Source organism: Rana temporaria, chromosome 2, assembly GCF_905171775.1.
Source record: "Rana temporaria chromosome 2, aRanTem1.1, whole genome shotgun sequence".
Lineage (NCBI taxonomy): Eukaryota > Metazoa > Chordata > Amphibia > Anura > Ranidae > Rana > Rana temporaria.
The window spans coordinates 178,503,398-178,512,486 of record NC_053490.1 but is presented as its reverse complement, the minus strand read 5'-3'; the positions used below and the strand labels follow the sequence as shown (position 1 = coordinate 178,512,486).

General features: G+C 43.4%; 2 long non-coding RNA genes across 2 annotated transcripts; one reads left to right on the top strand and one right to left on the bottom strand.

Moving 5' to 3' along the window:
* Positions 1-521: 521 nt before the first annotated feature.
* Positions 522-1,170, bottom strand: LOC120926301. Its single transcript, XR_005746940.1, has 3 exons — positions 999-1,170; positions 701-899; positions 522-562 (listed from the first exon to the last, which is right to left on the bottom strand). It is a non-coding gene; the product is annotated as an uncharacterized LOC120926301 (long non-coding RNA).
* Positions 1,171-7,673: 6,503 nt separating this feature from the next.
* On the top strand, positions 7,674-8,322 carry LOC120926300. The gene is made up of 3 exons (XR_005746939.1): positions 7,674-7,845; positions 7,945-8,143; positions 8,282-8,322. It is a non-coding gene; the product is annotated as an uncharacterized LOC120926300 (long non-coding RNA).
* Positions 8,323-9,089: the final 767 nt, after the last annotated feature.

The window sequence follows — 9,089 nt, the reverse complement described above, 5'->3', positions numbered from 1 at the left end:
AAACACAACAAGGGAAATATGTTTTTTTAACTCAATGATTCTGTTTTTGAATTATTTTTATATTTCTCTGACATGTTATATCTTTCACTTAGATGTTATAAGTTGCACTGAGTAAATACAACTGGGTAAAAACAAAAACTGTGTCTGTCTTCATTTCAGGCGGCAAAGCAACAAACTTGGATTTTTTTAAATGGGGTTTATTCTTTTCTATACGCATTATACACTATATTATTATGATAATGTATGTAAAAGACATTGACATTCTGAAAAAGATGAATACCTCTAAGTGAGGTGAGATTTTTCGGGCAACCAAAAAAAATATAGTGACAACTAGGTCATAAAAATATATAAATTTTAATACATTAATTTACAGCATAAACATTTCATAATGACAACATTAATTAAAAAAAGGGGGGGGGGGAAGGAAAAAATTATTACTGCTAGAGGATCACCACACACCCCAGGACTAGGCTAAGGGTATAGGTGATCATTAATCCGACGCGTTTCAGATGTCTCAGTAATACATCTTTCTTCAGGGAATAGAAAGCAGCAAGAGTTTTTCCTAAAACAAAAGAAAAGTATATAATAACATACAGAGTATATACCTGTAACCAAAGATTTGTTCTTTGACATTTGCAACATGTAGAGAAAAGGGGGGAGAGATGGAAAGCTCAATATGTAAGAGGAAAAAGGAACTCACCCCTTTCCAGACACAGAGCGCCTAGATCATCCCCATGGAGCTTGTGTGTGAGCCGCAATCAGGGCAACCAAACCAGATGGTGTACTTAATGTCCATAACGATCCCCCAATCCAGAGGACTCCATAACCATGGGGGGGTGGAGTGACATAAGTCTCCACAAAGGAGTCAGCAGTCATAGGACAAATAAAAAGTGTAATGGCTGGGGAGAGATTTAGGTAAATAAGTACAGGGAGGGTATTAGATTCTTCACTAAAAGGTGAGACCAAAAATAGAAACAAACTCCCTAAAATGTACTTACCACTCCCAATGCATCAGCTCAAAGGTGAACAGCCATTCCAGTCAAAGAAAGGAAAGCAAACTTGACCAGAAGACAAAATAACCTCCAGCTCCAACAGGTGAGGGGAGGAAAGTGAATGCTGACAGGGAAACCCCCCCTGACTACCCTTTATACTTACTTTGAGGATGATGGACCTCAGGTGAGGATGATCCATTCACTCCGGCGGTGTAACAGCTGTTCCTTGAATGGGATAATTGGTTGTAGGTGGAGCAGTAAATGGACATTTGGGGATCAACTGAAGTGATTCCTATCCTCCAAATCCCCCATGTTTGGCGTGCAAACAGCGCGCGCCACTACTGACGTCAGCGTCAGGTGGCCGAGCTCTGATCAATCAGGGCACGACACCGTGGACATGCCGCTGGTGACGCGCCTCCTGCGCGTCACACAGCACATGACTCACGGCGTCTAGCGTGATCCCAGAATACCAAAGGGTCATGTGACGACTGCGCACCCAATCAGGTGCATGAGACGTCAGACGACCGAACGCGAACGCAACACACACAGTGGTGCCACCCACTGTACGCGTCACAGCGACGCGAACGAAGTGCGCCCAACGACCAGACAGGGAAAGACAAGGAAGTGTCCGCACAGAAGGGGCGGAAATCACCACCCGTTCCAGAGAGCCTAACAGTCCATAGATTTAGACAGCAGCAATAAAATTGCAGTTTCGGGGCATCATTAAACAGGGGACCCGGGGAAACAAGAGAATCCAAAAACAAATACAGGGCAAAAATGGAACCATTGGAGGAACGCTTAATGGAGTGAGGGCAAATTCCTGAGGATGGGGCAAAGATATTCACTGTGCCTAGATGTCTCAGAACTGACAGATAAGAAAGGAGTTTGTTTCTATTTTTGGTCTCACCTTTTAGTGAAGAATCTAATACCCTCCCTGTACTTATTTACCTAAATCTCTCCCCAGCCATTACACTTTTTATTTGTCCTATGACTGCTGACTCCTTTGTGGAGACTTATGTCACTCCACCCCCCCATGGTTATGGAGTCCTCTGGATTGGGGGATCGTTATGGACATTAAGTACACCATCTGGTTTGGTTGCCCTGATTGCGGCTCACACACAAGCTCCATGGGGATGATCTAGGCGCTCTGTGTCTGGAAAGGGGTGAGTTCCTTTTTCCTCTTACATATTGAGCTTTCCATCTCTCCCCCCTTTTCTCTACATGTTGCAAATGTCAAAGAACAAATCTTTGGTTACAGGTATATACTCTGTATGTTATTATATACTTTTCTTTTGTTTTAGGAAAAACTCTTGCTGCTTTCTATTCCCTGAAGAAAGATGTATTACTGAGACATCTGAAACGCGTCGGATTAATGATCACCTATACCCTTAGCCTAGTCCTGGGGTGTGTGGTGATCCTCTAGCAGTAATAATTTTTTCCTTCCCCCCCCCCCCTTTTTTTAATTAATGTTGTCATTATGAAATGTTTATGCTGTAAATTAATGTATTAAAATTTATATATTTTTATGACCTAGTTGTCACTATATTTTTTTTGGTTGCCCGAAAAATCTCACCTCACTTAGAGGTATTCATCTTTTTCAATTGATACAGAGATGTTGGCAACCTCATGCCTCCATACATGAGCCAAATCCTTTCATAAATTATAGGGTGGATAATACACCCACATACCTCGCTAGGCTCATGTATCTTGGCATGGATCCTACTTTTTTCTAAAAGTAACAATTTTCCTTTTTTCAGACTCTGGTTTATATTTCCCTGTACTCTATTGGATAATTCCATGAGAGCAGGGTCCAGAGCCTGTTTAAATTACCCATCTTCATATATGTTTTTGGGTTTCCTCCTTGGAGGACTAGAAATTATGACTATTTTTGTCTAAAAACATTTCTCGCCAAAAAAACCCTTCCCCTCTTCCCTTTTTTTCCCCCCCTTTCCCCCCCCCCCCTTGTTTGCTTTGTTTGTTTGGTCTTTTTTGGTTTTGTTTCTCGTTTTTTTGTTGGTTAGGAGGGGCGATTAGGACGGTGTCATTACATCATGGGGGATCTTAAGGGTGGTCAATGGGAAGAACTTATGACCCAAATTGAAAAGAACTACCAAGGTAAGGAACAACTTACATCTGATCTGGCATCCCTTTTCTTTAACCTGACTAAGGTTCTTGAGAAAAAAGCTGCCTTGCATTGGCATATACAGTCCATGGAAAGATACATTAGTGAACATATTAATCCAATTGGATTACGTATTCAGATCTTTCCGATCCTGAATACAATCAGCAAGGAGCTCAAAAGTAATTGGGAGGCCAGACTAGATGAATGTTCCAAAAATCTAATGCAACTGCTACAAAACGAATATCGTCAGCAACTTCAAGTGCTGGACAATGAAATTGAAGCCCTCTACGCTAACCTGACTCCCCTAAAATCCTTAGAGGAATATGCTAATCTTGAACAAAAACTCAAGGAGCATTTGGAAACCTTTAGTAAATCAATTTTGATTAAAAAAGAAAAAAAGTACTGGAGAGACAAAAACGCATTCCGTGAAGGGAGAGCATATAAATGGGACAATATTAAAAGATTTAGAAACCAAAACCCCAAGAAAAATAGCAAACTAGATGGCATACATAAAGACTACTCCTCTGATACTCCATCAAACTCCTCCTCCTCCATGTCCTCCAATACGGGGCGTGTAGCATCAAAAAGGAAAGGGGCCTCCTTCAAACAAAACCTCGAGGGGGAAGTCAAGCAGGCCAATAAAAAGGCCGCAATAGTACCACAACTATCTCAGGTTACTAATAATCCTAGAAAAAAAACCACTCCATCGAGTGAAGTAGTTGATGGGGACACTAAGGATCAATCATCCGGTAGAAGCAGACTTTTCCCCAAAAAAGATAGTGGGACTATTCCCAAAACACAACGTACTGCATTGGATAATTTTTTGGACAAAAGGGGGATGCCAGCAGCATCCCCCAATTTAACAATAATGGACATACCCCCTACACTACCGAATCTAAATCAGGAGGAGGTTTGAACATCATCAATCTTTCCTCCCACAGCCTCACAGCTGTCGAGCATGAGGTCTTGTCATTGGGACTTTCCTTTTGTCCTAATACGGGTACGAACATATTTGATGCTGTCAAAGACATTCATTTGTTTGCCCGTAGGCTATTCTACAAAAGCCTATATGCAAAACACATTGATCCACTTAGAGAACTGGCCCCCAATCTTAAGGCAGCAGATTTCAAAGCCCTTAGGGATTTAAATCTCCTGCTTCAAGAAAATGAGACTTTGGATGGAGCTTGGGATGATGAGGACTTGGAGGAATTGGATAATGAGGATAACACCGTAAATAAGGATCCAATGTCCAGATTTAAACGAAGATCAAATAAATTTCCTTTACTTAATCAAAATCCAGCCATTTCCCACTTCGTCAGAGAAACTGCCAAAGAGCTTGAAGCCATGAAAAAGGACAGTGTCCATTCAAATCTAAGTTCCGAACAACAACTAGCTTTGAAAACTCTTAGAAATCTTCCAGACATTACTATCAAAGCCTCTGACAAAGGGGGAAATGTGGTCTTGATGAACAACAATAATTATGAGCGAATGTGTCTCAAAATTTTAAAGAATAAGGAATGCTATCTTAAAATTACGCCAGCTCAGGTTGATGGCTTCAATAAACAATTTTATGATCTCGTCGATGACTTCTTTCATCGAGGAGTCATAATTAAAGATTTATGGGACTTTATAAGGGTCCAACATCCCAGACAACCCACCTTCTATGCTCTCCCTAAGGTCCACAAAAACCTTGTGGACCCTCCAGGGAGACCGATAATATCGGGTAATGGCTCAATCTCTGAAGGTGTCAGTGAGGTCATTGACCAATATTTGAGACCACACGTTCTCAACCTACCATCTTACACTAAAGATACTATACATCTGCTACAGATGCTGGAAGATATGACGATACCGACGGACGCCTTTTTGGTCTCCGTCGACGTTGAGACCCTGTACAACAGCATTCCCCATTCATCTGGGTTGAGGGCTGTTGAACAGGCTCTCAAGCAGCAGCCAACCACTGATTTCAAGTTCAACGCCTTCATCCTTACTATGTTAGAATTTATTTTGTATCATAACACCTTTCTCTTCCAGGGCTCCCACTACCTCCAGGTACAGGGTGTGGCTATGGGAATGTGCTGTGCACCTTCCTACGCCAACCTGTACCTGGGGGAGTGGGAGCGGGATTTCCTCCTGGGAGAGAATGCGTCGATGTGCGCTGCCCACATCTTAATTTGGCAGCGTTACATCGACGATATTTTTATTATTTGGGATGGACCGCAAAGTGGCCTCGATGAACTTCTGAGACTTATGAATATCAACAAATTTAATTTGTTCTTCACCATGTCTCACGATCAATCAGAAATCAGTTTTTTGGACATTAAAATTAAAAAAGATCCCAATGGTAAAATTTACTCCACCCTTTTTAGGAAAGAGACCGCTGGGAATACCATATTACATGCGGGTAGCTTTCATCCCGAACCCCTCAAGAGGTCTATACCCTATAGCCAGTTTCTTAGAATTAGGAGAAACTGTTCGATGGAAGATGACTTCCACGAACAATGCAATGCACTCTCCCTCCGGCTATCCGCCAGGGGATACACCAAAACTTGTCTCCGGAAAGCGTTTAACAGAGTTAAAGCCTTAGACAGACGCAAGTTGATTTTTAAAACCAAATCACAAAATGTTAGATCTGAAGAAAACAACTCAAGGATAATCTTGGGGTTTTCAAATGAGCATGCAAGAATTAGAAGAATAATAACGAAATTCTGGCCTATACTCACTGAGGACCCCATCCTCCAAAATCTACTCTTGGATAGACCTCAGCTCACGTTTAAACGTGCGGATTCACTGGGGACCATTTTGGTCCGGAGTGAATACAAAGGCAACTCTGCCAAGGACCCCTGCAAGACCCATGGGACCTTCCCATGTGGACACTGCGCGCAATGTGAGGTCATTGGCAGGAGGACCACACTGGCATTGCCCAATGGGGAGACTCTCTCGCTAAAACATTTTGCCAACTGTACCACACGGGGAGTAGTCTACCTCATGCAGTGCCAGTGTGGTTCCTTCTACGTTGGCAAGACCAAACAACCTCTTTATAAAAGAGTGGAAAAACACATGCATTCCATGAGAATTGGCAATTTATATTTACCCCTTGGGAGACACGTGGCCAAAGCACATGGGTACCATATGCCCAAAGTCAACTTTTCCGTTCTTGACAGAATACATATCCCTCTACGTGGGGGGGACTGGAACAAGGTACTCCTCCAGCGCGAGATGCGCTGGATCAGATGCCTTAAAGCTACAACCTTTCCAGGACTCAACGAGATGGAGAGCTTTAGGCCCTTCCTAGAGGGGTTCAGTTCGGGGAAAACGGACTAGCCCCCATATGCCACTGGGAAATCATCCTCCTGCCCCTTCCCCTTCTCCTGAACCGACTAACTGTTAAAATTGTTCCCCCACCCCCTTTCTCTCTCCCCCCCTCCCTATTCTAACCTTAATTGTACCCTGTGGTATACTGGGGTCTTAGGTTGAGATCTGTAATAAGTAGGATTTATATTTGTAAATTATTGTATGATTATGATTTTGTAAATGTATGAGCTAAAAGTTTTCTTCTTGGATTTATACATGAAATTTTTGACTGTAAACCTGTGATCAACCATTGATGATTTGTTGACAGTGCACCCTGTGGCTTTCCAACCAGGAGCTTTATGTGTCAAGTAACGCTTTTTCACCGGCCCTTTCTGGATGTTGTTGATGTCCGTTATGGTCTTATCTTAACCAATCACAAGAGGGCTCCTCCATCCACTGCCGGGGGAGAGTAGCACCTTGGTGCCCGCCCCAGGGGCATTCTATGCCCTAGAGGCTCTCCCCTACCCGGCAGTGGTGACTTTATCTCCCTTCTAACTGTCATACTTTCTTATCTGTCAGTTCTGAGACATCTAGGCACAGTGAATATCTTTGCCCCATCCTCAGGAATTTGCCCTCACTCCATTAAGCGTTCCTCCAATGGTTCCATTTTTGCCCTGTATTTGTTTTTGGATTCTCTTGTTTCCCCGGGTCCCCTGTTTAATGATGCCCCGAAACTGCAATTTTATTGCTGCTGTCTAAATCTATGGACTGTTAGGCTCTCTGGAACGGGTGGTGATTTCCGCCCCTTCTGTGCGGACACTTCCTTGTCTTTCCCTGTCTGGTCGTTGGGCGCACTTCGTTCGCGTCGCTGTGACGCGTACAGTGGGTGGCACCACTGTGTGTGTTGCGTTCGCGTTCGGTCGTCTGACGTCTCATGCACCTGATTGGGTGCGCAGTCGTCACATGACCCTTTGGTATTCTGGGATCACGCTAGACGCCGTGAGTCATGTGCTGTGTGACGCGCAGGAGGCGCGTCACCAGCGGCATGTCCACGGTGTCGTGCCCTGATTGATCAGAGCTCGGCCACCTGACGCTGACGTCAGTAGTGGGCGCGCTGTTTGCACGCCAAACATGGGGGATTTGGAGGATAGGAATCACTTCAGTTGATCCCCAAATGTCCATTTACTGCTCCACCTACAACCAATTATCCCATTCAAGGAACAGCTGTTACACCGCCGGAGTGAATGGATCATCCTCACCTGAGGTCCATCATCCTCAAAGTAAGTATAAAGGGTAGTCAGGGGGGGTTTCCCTGTCAGCATTCACTTTCCTCCCCTCACCTGTTGGAGCTGGAGGTTATTTTGTCTTCTGGTCAAGTTTGCTTTCCTTTCTTTGACTGGAATGGCTGTTCACCTTTGAGCTGATGCATTGGGAGTGGTAAGTACATTTTAGGGAGTTTGTTTCTATTTTTGGTCTCACCTTTTAGTGAAGAATCTAATACCCTCCCTGTACTTATTTACCTAAATCTCTCCCCAGCCATTACACTTTTTATTTGTCCTATGACTGCTGACTCCTTTGTGGAGACTTATGTCACTCCACCCCCCCATGGTTATGGAGTCCTCTGGATTGGGGGATCGTTATGGACATTAAGTACACCATCTGGTTTGGTTGCCCTGATTGCGGCTCACACACAAGCTCCATGGGGATGATCTAGGCGCTCTGTGTCTGGAAAGGGGTGAGTTCCTTTTTCCTCTTACATATTGAGCTTTCCATCTCTCCCCCCTTTTCTCTACATGTTGCAAATGTCAAAGAACAAATCTTTGGTTACAGGTATATACTCTGTATGTTATTATATACTTTTCTTTTGTTTTAGGAAAAACTCTTGCTGCTTTCTATTCCCTGAAGAAAGATGTATTACTGAGACATCTGAAACGCGTCGGATTAATGATCACCTATACCCTTAGCCTAGTCCTGGGGTGTGTGGTGATCCTCTAGCAGTAATAATTTTTTCCTTCCCCCCCCCCCTTTTTTTAATTAATGTTGTCATTATGAAATGTTTATGCTGTAAATTAATGTATTAAAATTTATATATTTTTATGACCTAGTTGTCACTATATTTTTTTTGGTTGCCCGAAAAATCTCACCTCACTTAGAGGTATTCATCTTTTTCAATTGATACAGAGATGTTGGCAACCTCATGCCTCCATACATGAGCCAAATCCTTTCAGACATTGACATTCTAACTAAAATTAGACAAAAAGAAAACATAAAACCATATCCACAGATATAGGCCCAAAACTGTCTGCTGAAGACTTAGGGGCAGATCCACAAAGCGAGTACGCCGGCGTATCTACTGATACGCCGGCGTACTTTCAAATCTCCTGCGTCGTATCTTTGTTTTGTATCCTCAAAACAAGATACGACGGCATCTACGGATCTAAGATGCAATTCTTCGGCGTCCTCTGGGTGGCGTTCCCGTCGTAATCCGGGTCGAGTATGCAAATTAGCTAAAATGTTGAGTATGGCCTCAGATAAATAAGGTAGTTAGTCTTAAAAGTGTACCATCATCCTGGTTGATATATGGAAAAGGGGATGGGGACAAGGGACGAGGGACAGTGGCTAGGGCTGATCCTCTGAGAATCCCCTCCCCCCAAAAAGGGGCGATTACTGGACTATCTCGG